This window comes from Gastrolobium bilobum, unplaced genomic scaffold, assembly GCF_033153095.1.
Source record: "Gastrolobium bilobum isolate Gb01-03AN ecotype WA unplaced genomic scaffold, APGP_CSIRO_Gbil_v1 utg1406, whole genome shotgun sequence".
Classification (NCBI taxonomy): Eukaryota; Viridiplantae; Streptophyta; class Magnoliopsida; order Fabales; family Fabaceae; genus Gastrolobium; species Gastrolobium bilobum.
The window spans coordinates 42,056-50,258 of record NW_026899660.1 but is presented as its reverse complement, the minus strand read 5'-3'; positions in this window follow the sequence as shown (position 1 = coordinate 50,258).

The following is an 8,203-nucleotide window of genomic DNA, read 5'->3' as shown; positions in this document are numbered from 1 at the left end:
ATTAGTAAACATGTTACACCATTGATCTTTCTTGATCTAAAGGCTATCAGATGAGGTGTCAAACTTTAAATTTGACACTGGTGTCAAATGATCCTATCTCATATATATATATGGGAAATGATATACTTAGAACAAAAAAAGTTTATTACTCTTACAACCAATCTAGTTACTGTTGATTTTCGTCAATCTAACGGTTATAATTTATTGAGAATTATTGAGTCGTACTTATTAATTAATTATTAATTTTCAATAAATCTAATAAATTATAACCGTTAGATTGACGGAAATCAATGGTGATTAGGTTGGTTGTAAATGTGGTAAACTTTTTTGGTGGTAAATATATCGTACCCCTATATATATATATATATATATATATATATATATATATATATATATATATATATATATATATATATATATGAGATTGAATGCTAGAAGCATTCAGATGAGATTGAATGTTCTGAGGCAATTAAGAAAGAACAAGGGTTTTCGTAGAAACCCTAAATCAATTACGATGTTTATTCTTCCATAATGGATTTTATTATGTTTTGTTACATGGTCATTGAGGCAATTAGGAAGCATCTTGATATGCATTTAATGGACATCATGAATACATGGTCACTTGACGATGATATTTATATAAAAATTCCTGAAGGATTCCTTATATCCCATATGGAAAAAATGAAATTCACAACATGTTTAGCATCAAACTGTTAAGATCATTGTATGGTGATCTTAAATATATTATTGTCTCAGCTTGCAAATCTATCATCTTCCAAAATGGTTATTTTAGTGCACCAATGTTACTATATAGGTGCCCTAATGATGGTATGTTTACCGGAAGCGAATATAGATCCATTTATACCAAAATAAACCAACTATAAAGGATTATGACCTTACGCTCCTAATATTAAGCATCATAGGAGCACTATTATACTCTGCAAATTGCAACAGGCCTGATATTGCATTTGCAGTAAAAGTTCTAGCTAGACATAATGTTGCCCCTTAAGACATTGGAATGACGTTAATAATATTTTGGTTATCTTATAATTCCATTATTTCTCTTAACAAACAAAACTTCCACAACATATACTTTATAACTTCGTTCTAGTATTTATATTCAACTAGAATTTACCTTTCTTACACAAACAGACTTTACTTCAACAATCATAAACTCATATTAGAATTATCCATATCAGAATTAATCAGAATACATTCTGTCACAATCACCAGAACATATCATAACACATAGACATCAAAATCCTCAAAACACACTAGAATATTATATATCTCTATTTTACAGAGTAATCAGAATCAACTGAAAAGCACATACTTTCACAATGATATTTATTCTCAAAAGTTCCACCAGAGCTATCCTTTTTACGGAAATTCTCCACTTGTACGACCAAATTATTAAATGGCCTCGTACTAGAATTCTCATATATATATTGTATGTATATATCTACCACAACACTCTTATTTCCAATCATAATCATTTATATCAGTGTATTATAATTATACACCATTCTTTACTTTATTATTAGATCCTCACAACACAACAGTTTACCTGCTGGTAACAGAATCATAACATTACTTAAAGTACATTCTACACAGAATTTCAAACATAATCATGATCAAAAGAACATATTAGCAGAACATATTAAACCACACACATCATATTAAATAACATATCATTCAATTTGCATAAACCAATACAACATGTTATTTACAAATTCAGGTTCAACATCATTCATTAAGTGGAAACAGAAAAACTTGCATATTACATCTATTGACATGTTATTCATAACAATCATACATAATGCACATGTTATCAATGCATCAATCATTCAGCATGTTAATCATAGCAAATCATATAATTTCACATCATTTCATTCATCAAGCATAACATAATTATTTACAGACTTTCAAATCAATTCATATAAGATCATATTATTTAATCATACCAATCATATATAGTTATTGATCCTATATAAATGCAATCTATGCAATGATTAATATTTCTTACAGATATTTCAAACAGAAACCATAACCATATATCTGATTACGGCGAAACATAAAGATGGAGAAAGCTCATAAACTGAGAACTTACCTGATCAACGTCCTATTTATAAATTGTTGTCCACACAACCTGCATTTTTTATGTCCACCTACTGTGTCCGTTTAAACCATGATAAAACATAATCAATCATCAATCTAAAACATATGACATTATACACACAACCAAATACCATTTACACATTAACTTAATTACCCACTTGGTAATTCTTTTAATCTTCTTTTTCATTAACTTGCAGTTAACTTTCAAGTAACAGTTCATGTCATACCACACAAGTCTTAACAAAATTTCATACCTTAACATTAGACCCACATTTCTAGTTAGTTAATCACTAGCTCACGTAAGTATTTAACATTTAATTCAGGCTTAACATACCTTAATACCACTTGAAACTTACTTGTTTTCATATCACAAACATCGCACAACCTTTAATTAAATTTAATTAACATACCATGATATTTAAATCATCATGGCCAAATTGCATCCCATCAAAATCATGCATTTTTATGCATTCTTTTTTTCAATTACTTACTCAAATTGATATATCATTCAACCTAGTTTATAATCACTTGATATTAGGTTATTTCGCATCACACATAAACCTTACCCAACACTTTAACTTGCATTCTCTCACACACAATTACATACACTTTATTAGTGTAACGTTCTTTCACAAATTATCATGTTTACAAACTTTACATGATTTGGATTCAATGTCCTTTCACTTTATTTTTCTTCACATAGTCATAATGACACCTATGTAAATTTATTTACTTTCCTCACATCAAATTCACTTAAACTATGTTCAATCTTCATTCTTTTTACCAATTGAACATTACCAAATATTTAGTTGTCAAGTTACATAATTTTAGGTAATTTAACCTATGTTGGCCAAATTATACATGTCATAATTCTCTATGATTAGCCAACTTAAACACCTTATAATCCACCTTCAATTTCACTACACAATTCATTAAACACTCTAGTTCACTTATATGATCATTACTTGACATTACATTCTATACTTTTCCTATGACACTTATATGGTTTCTATGTCATCAATTTAATTCCATATCCATGAAAACCACTTCAAATCTTACTTAAACATACACTAGGTACACTTTGATTAATTAAACACTATCATAACATTATCCTAGCTATTTTATGTTCGAATGGTCGAATGACCTTAATTAATTTTCCAAAATTTTATATAACATTTCCAATTGATTTCTTTTCAACCATACATCATCAAATCATTCTAGAACCTTAATTCTATTATTACATTTCACCAAACACATGATTTACACAATTAAACCCTTAATGGCTGAATTATGTCTTGTCAAAATACAAGGTTCTTTAACTCATTAAAACAATTCCAAGCATAATTTTACATAAAATTAACATACAACCTCAAAACAACTTTACACCACATCAAACAACATCAAATATTCATAATCATCATAAACCCTAATCAAACTTTAACCTCATGAAAAATCATCTTCCAACCATCAAAATTAGAAATTAATACCTTGAATAGATTCATTGAACACCAAGCTTTCTTTTCCACCAATCAATTTCCAAAAACCCTAACTTTCTCTCTCTAGATGAATAGTGCCAACACTCTTTGGATGAGAGTTACTCTCTCTACAAAGCTCTTCAAGAAGAAAGCAAAATAGATTCAAGCTCATAAGATCAAGCACTACAACTTTTGTGTAATGAGTTTTCTCCACAAAGTGCTTAAAATTCCAAGAACTCACACTTTCTCTCTCTAGGTATATGTCACGGCCATGTGAGGAGGAAGAAGAAGAAAATGGACGTGGGACTTAGGAAGACATTTGGTGACTGGTTATGTCTCAAAAATTTACACAAAGTTACTTAAACTTTCACTTTACCACTTTATACACAAGTTAAAATACTATTGGTCCTTTGTCTTCACATTAGCCTTGTCATATTTCTCTACAACATTCTAGATCCTTCACACATGTAGAAACCATCCAACCATATACAAGGATGACTAGGATTGCTTACTTGGCATTTTGAACACTTAAGACTTTCAAACTTAACAACCATTGGTCCATTTGTTCAAGACTATTCAACCTTAATTCTTATTGGTTAGTCAACACTTAACTTTGACCTTTAAAAATATAAAACATACAAGGTCTCAAAGAATCAATCATATATCAAAAATCATGCAAAGAATTCACAAAGTTAAGTTATATTACTAACTTAACAACTTTGCATTCAACTTTGACCTAAACCAACTTTCATTGGTTATTAATTTTTCTTACTTTGACCAATTTTTAGAAATTAATCTAGATATGGTTTAATAAATGTAAGAACCCGCACCGTTAATTAAGATATTTAATTAATAAATTATGAGAAAATAGGAAATGATTCAATAATTGACCCTAATAATTATTATGAGGCTTTAATAATTATAGTGAGTGAATAATAATGCTGAAAGTCGCTTTTCGGAAGAAAAGTACAGGTACAGGTTCTGCTAGTCGGTATAAATGCGTCCCGAAAAATTAATGTAAGAGCATGATAATTACTAGAATAATATGTAGGACTTGTAAAACGAGTTTCTAGTCCAGATAATGAGAACTGGTGTTGGAAACTGGTACTAGCTTGGAAAAGCGCGTACCGGAAAAGTGCTCAGAAAATTATAAGAAAAATATGATAAATCTTAGAAAATTATGTAGTTTCATAATCCAAAGTTTGGGATTAAAATGCTAAGCGTAGCAATTAAAGTTAATACTGTGTGTTTAAGTGCGTTTGGGCTATAAATACCCTTATTAAGGGCACATTGCCCTAGATACCAGATTTTGCTACGTGAGTTGTGTTGGTGGCTGACCAGAAACACAGCCTTTGGGTTTTCTCCTTCCTTTTCTTGAGGTTCAAGGCCTTTTCTTCCTTGATTCTTCACTTTTTCTCTTGTAAACACATTGGGTGAGTGTGAACAATCCTTGTGAGTGAGAAAGAGACTTCATTTCTGAGTTTGGCTTCTGTCTTGAGAGGGTGAGCTTGCTGTTTTCACGTTTTGGGAAGGAGGGAGCTTTCCTTAGGTGTTTTGAAGCTTCAAGGAGCTTCCTTGTTGTGTAAAAGAACCACCTTTGTGCACCATTTTCGTGTGCAGAGAGAGACAGAACCTTGGAGCTGTTGTGTGAGCTCCAAGAGCACCCTTTTTTGAGTTTGAGCTTTGGTAAGCCTTGTCACCTTTGATATTGAGTTTTATGCTTAAAAATGAAAGCTTGATGCATGTTAAGGCTTAAAGATGATAACTTGTTGTGGGGTAATGTTGAACACACCTAGAAATGCATGTTTAGGTGCTTTAAATCGTTAAAAACCCAACCTTGGAAGGATATCTTCACGAAATGCATTTTCTGCATTCTATCGTGAAATATCTGGATATGTGCCCGATGAATATCCGGATATGTGATATCCGGATATGGGTTTTGTGTATCCGGATATGGGATTCGGGATATCCGGATATGGCATATCCAGATATGTACAGTGAGATATCCGAATATTGCATATCCGGATATGATCCCGAGGAATATCCGGATATTCTGAGATTTCGTAGAACAGTAGCTGTGTTGTGTGTACAGTAGGCTATTGGGGGTTTGTGGACCCTAGATTGATGAAGTTGAACTTCTGTAATTAATGAACTAAGTCAGAATTAAGTGATTAAGGACTTATGGCTTGGTATGGAGCCTTAAGACGTAAAACGTAAGGAAAGGCGTTGTCCTTAAGTTATATGCTTGTGTTGCATTATTATTGATATAGTATTGGTCCATAACAGATTGTGAATCTGCTGTGTTTGGACTTTGAGCTGTGGACTCTTGGCTTTTGGAGTTAGCTTGCAAGGTAAGCTTTCGTGTCCTCGGTTTAGCCATGTTGTGGTTCCACCATGTCCCATGGGGGTATGGTTTATGCATGTTGTGTACATGCTTTTGGATATTTGATATGTTGATTGAACTTTACATGTAATGGCTTTTAATATGCATGTGTTGTTTCATCTTGACGGGAAGCCTGAGTATGTAGCGCCATACAAGACGGTGTACCGGGGTGAATGCAAGTGGTACTTGCACGGTGTGTAGGTGATAGATGTATACCTGCACTGTCTCTGGCCAGTAGATTATTATTGACACACATGACATGATTATCTGCTGCATTGCATTGTTTTTGAAATGATAAATGATAAACTGCTTTTGAACTTATATTGCACATATAAGTGAGCTTGGGGTGGAAGATCCTTGAGGACTCATTGACTTACTGAGATTTCTAGATTAGAGATCTTACCCCACGTTTGGGGACTGCTTATTTCAGGATCAGGTAGTATGGGTACTAATGCCTCAGGCGGCAGGAGGCCGGAGCTTAGCTGATTATGTTGTTTTACTGCTTATGTTAGCATGACTGGATTTGGATGCTGTTTATGTTTTCCGTTATTTTTGATATGTTGTTGTTGAGACTGATGTTGGGCATGTTGCCTTATTTGAGTGAGCATGGGGATTGTCCATGACACTTTCTGTTAGTACTTGTAGTTTGGAGTTGTATAAACTGTTAGATGGTCCGGTCTGCATTGTTGTAGTTCCGTGACTAGAGCCACACTTATATTATCTATGTTATGAGGTATTTCAGTTAGCTGTTTTATTGCAATTACATACAGGCGACGTTTTATTAATTGATTATTAAGCAAGTTGGTAATGTTAATGACATCATAATTGAAAAGAAAAAGTAATTCCGCATTTTAATTAAGCGCAGCTTAATACGATATTATGATAACATTACCGGATATATATATACGGGGTGTTACATTTATGGTATCAGAGCCTGGTTCGAGGGAAAAGCTGTATGTATTGCAATTGCTAGGTTGCTTGGTTGTGTCTGTCTTTGTGTTTACTCCGTCGAATTTTATTATGATGCTGTATATGTGATCACATTGCGTGGGCCTGATCAACTCATAATTTGTGTAACTTGTGCAGAGTCATGGTAAGGTCCGGGAGAACACGAGAGACTTCTGAGGATCAATCTAATCCTATCCTGACTGCATTGGCTGAGATGCAGGCGGCTAGGTTAGTCGATCAGGAGGCCGCTAGAGTGGCCAACGAGGCAATGATGGAAGCTGTTCGCGAGGCGAACCGGATAGCCGCAACTGAGGTTCGTGAAGCGAACCGGAGGACCACTGAGGAAGTCCTCGAGGCGAACAGGATGGCGAACATGACGATGATGCGAGTCATGTTGGAGGAGATGAGGGCTGGTCCTGCTGTAGGCCATGCTCCACCACCACCGCCACCGCCTCCACCTAGTGTTCAGGAGGAGAGCCATAGTCACATCGGCAGTGCTACTCATGCCGCTGAGATGGGGGAGCCCCTTGTGGGGATTGCTGAGGATCGTGATGTGATTGATCGCCGGCTGAATGCTTTCAAGAAGCATAAGCCGCCTGTGTTTGAGGGATCTCTGGATCCTATTGCTGCTGCGAGATGGCTAGAGTCGCTGGACAAGATCTTTCGGTTTATGCAGTGTACAGACCCACAGAAGCTGATGTTCTCGACCTACATGCTGGAGGGCGATGCCCATGAGTGGTGGACGCACACCTCTCGTGAGGCAGAACCGGTATCTGCACTTTTCGTCAGAAAAGCGACTTTCAACATTTTTAATCACTTACTATAATTATTTAAGCCCTCTCATAATTATTCAAGGTAAATTATGGAATTTATCCACTTAAGCTCATAATTAATTAATTAAATTTCTAATTTAACGGTGCGGGTTCTTACATTCACCCCACCTTTTAAGGATTTTGTCTGCAAAATCAAAAACATACCTGTCCCGAAACTCAGGCTACTGCCGGAGAAGCTCGTCCTCTCGCTCCCAAGTACACTCCTCAGGAGTTCTTCCTGTCCATTGCACGTGGACCATCGGAATGATCTTGCTCCTAAGCTTCTTCTCGCCACGATCGAGAATCTTGAGTGGTCCGATAGGAGTCTTTAGGTTCTCTCGAACCTCCACATCATCAGGTTGCACCACATGCGAAGGATCCGCTATATACCTTCGAAGCCGAGACACGTGAAACACGTCATGGATGTTGGCCAAGTTCGGAGGCAAGGAAAGGCGGTAGGCAACAGA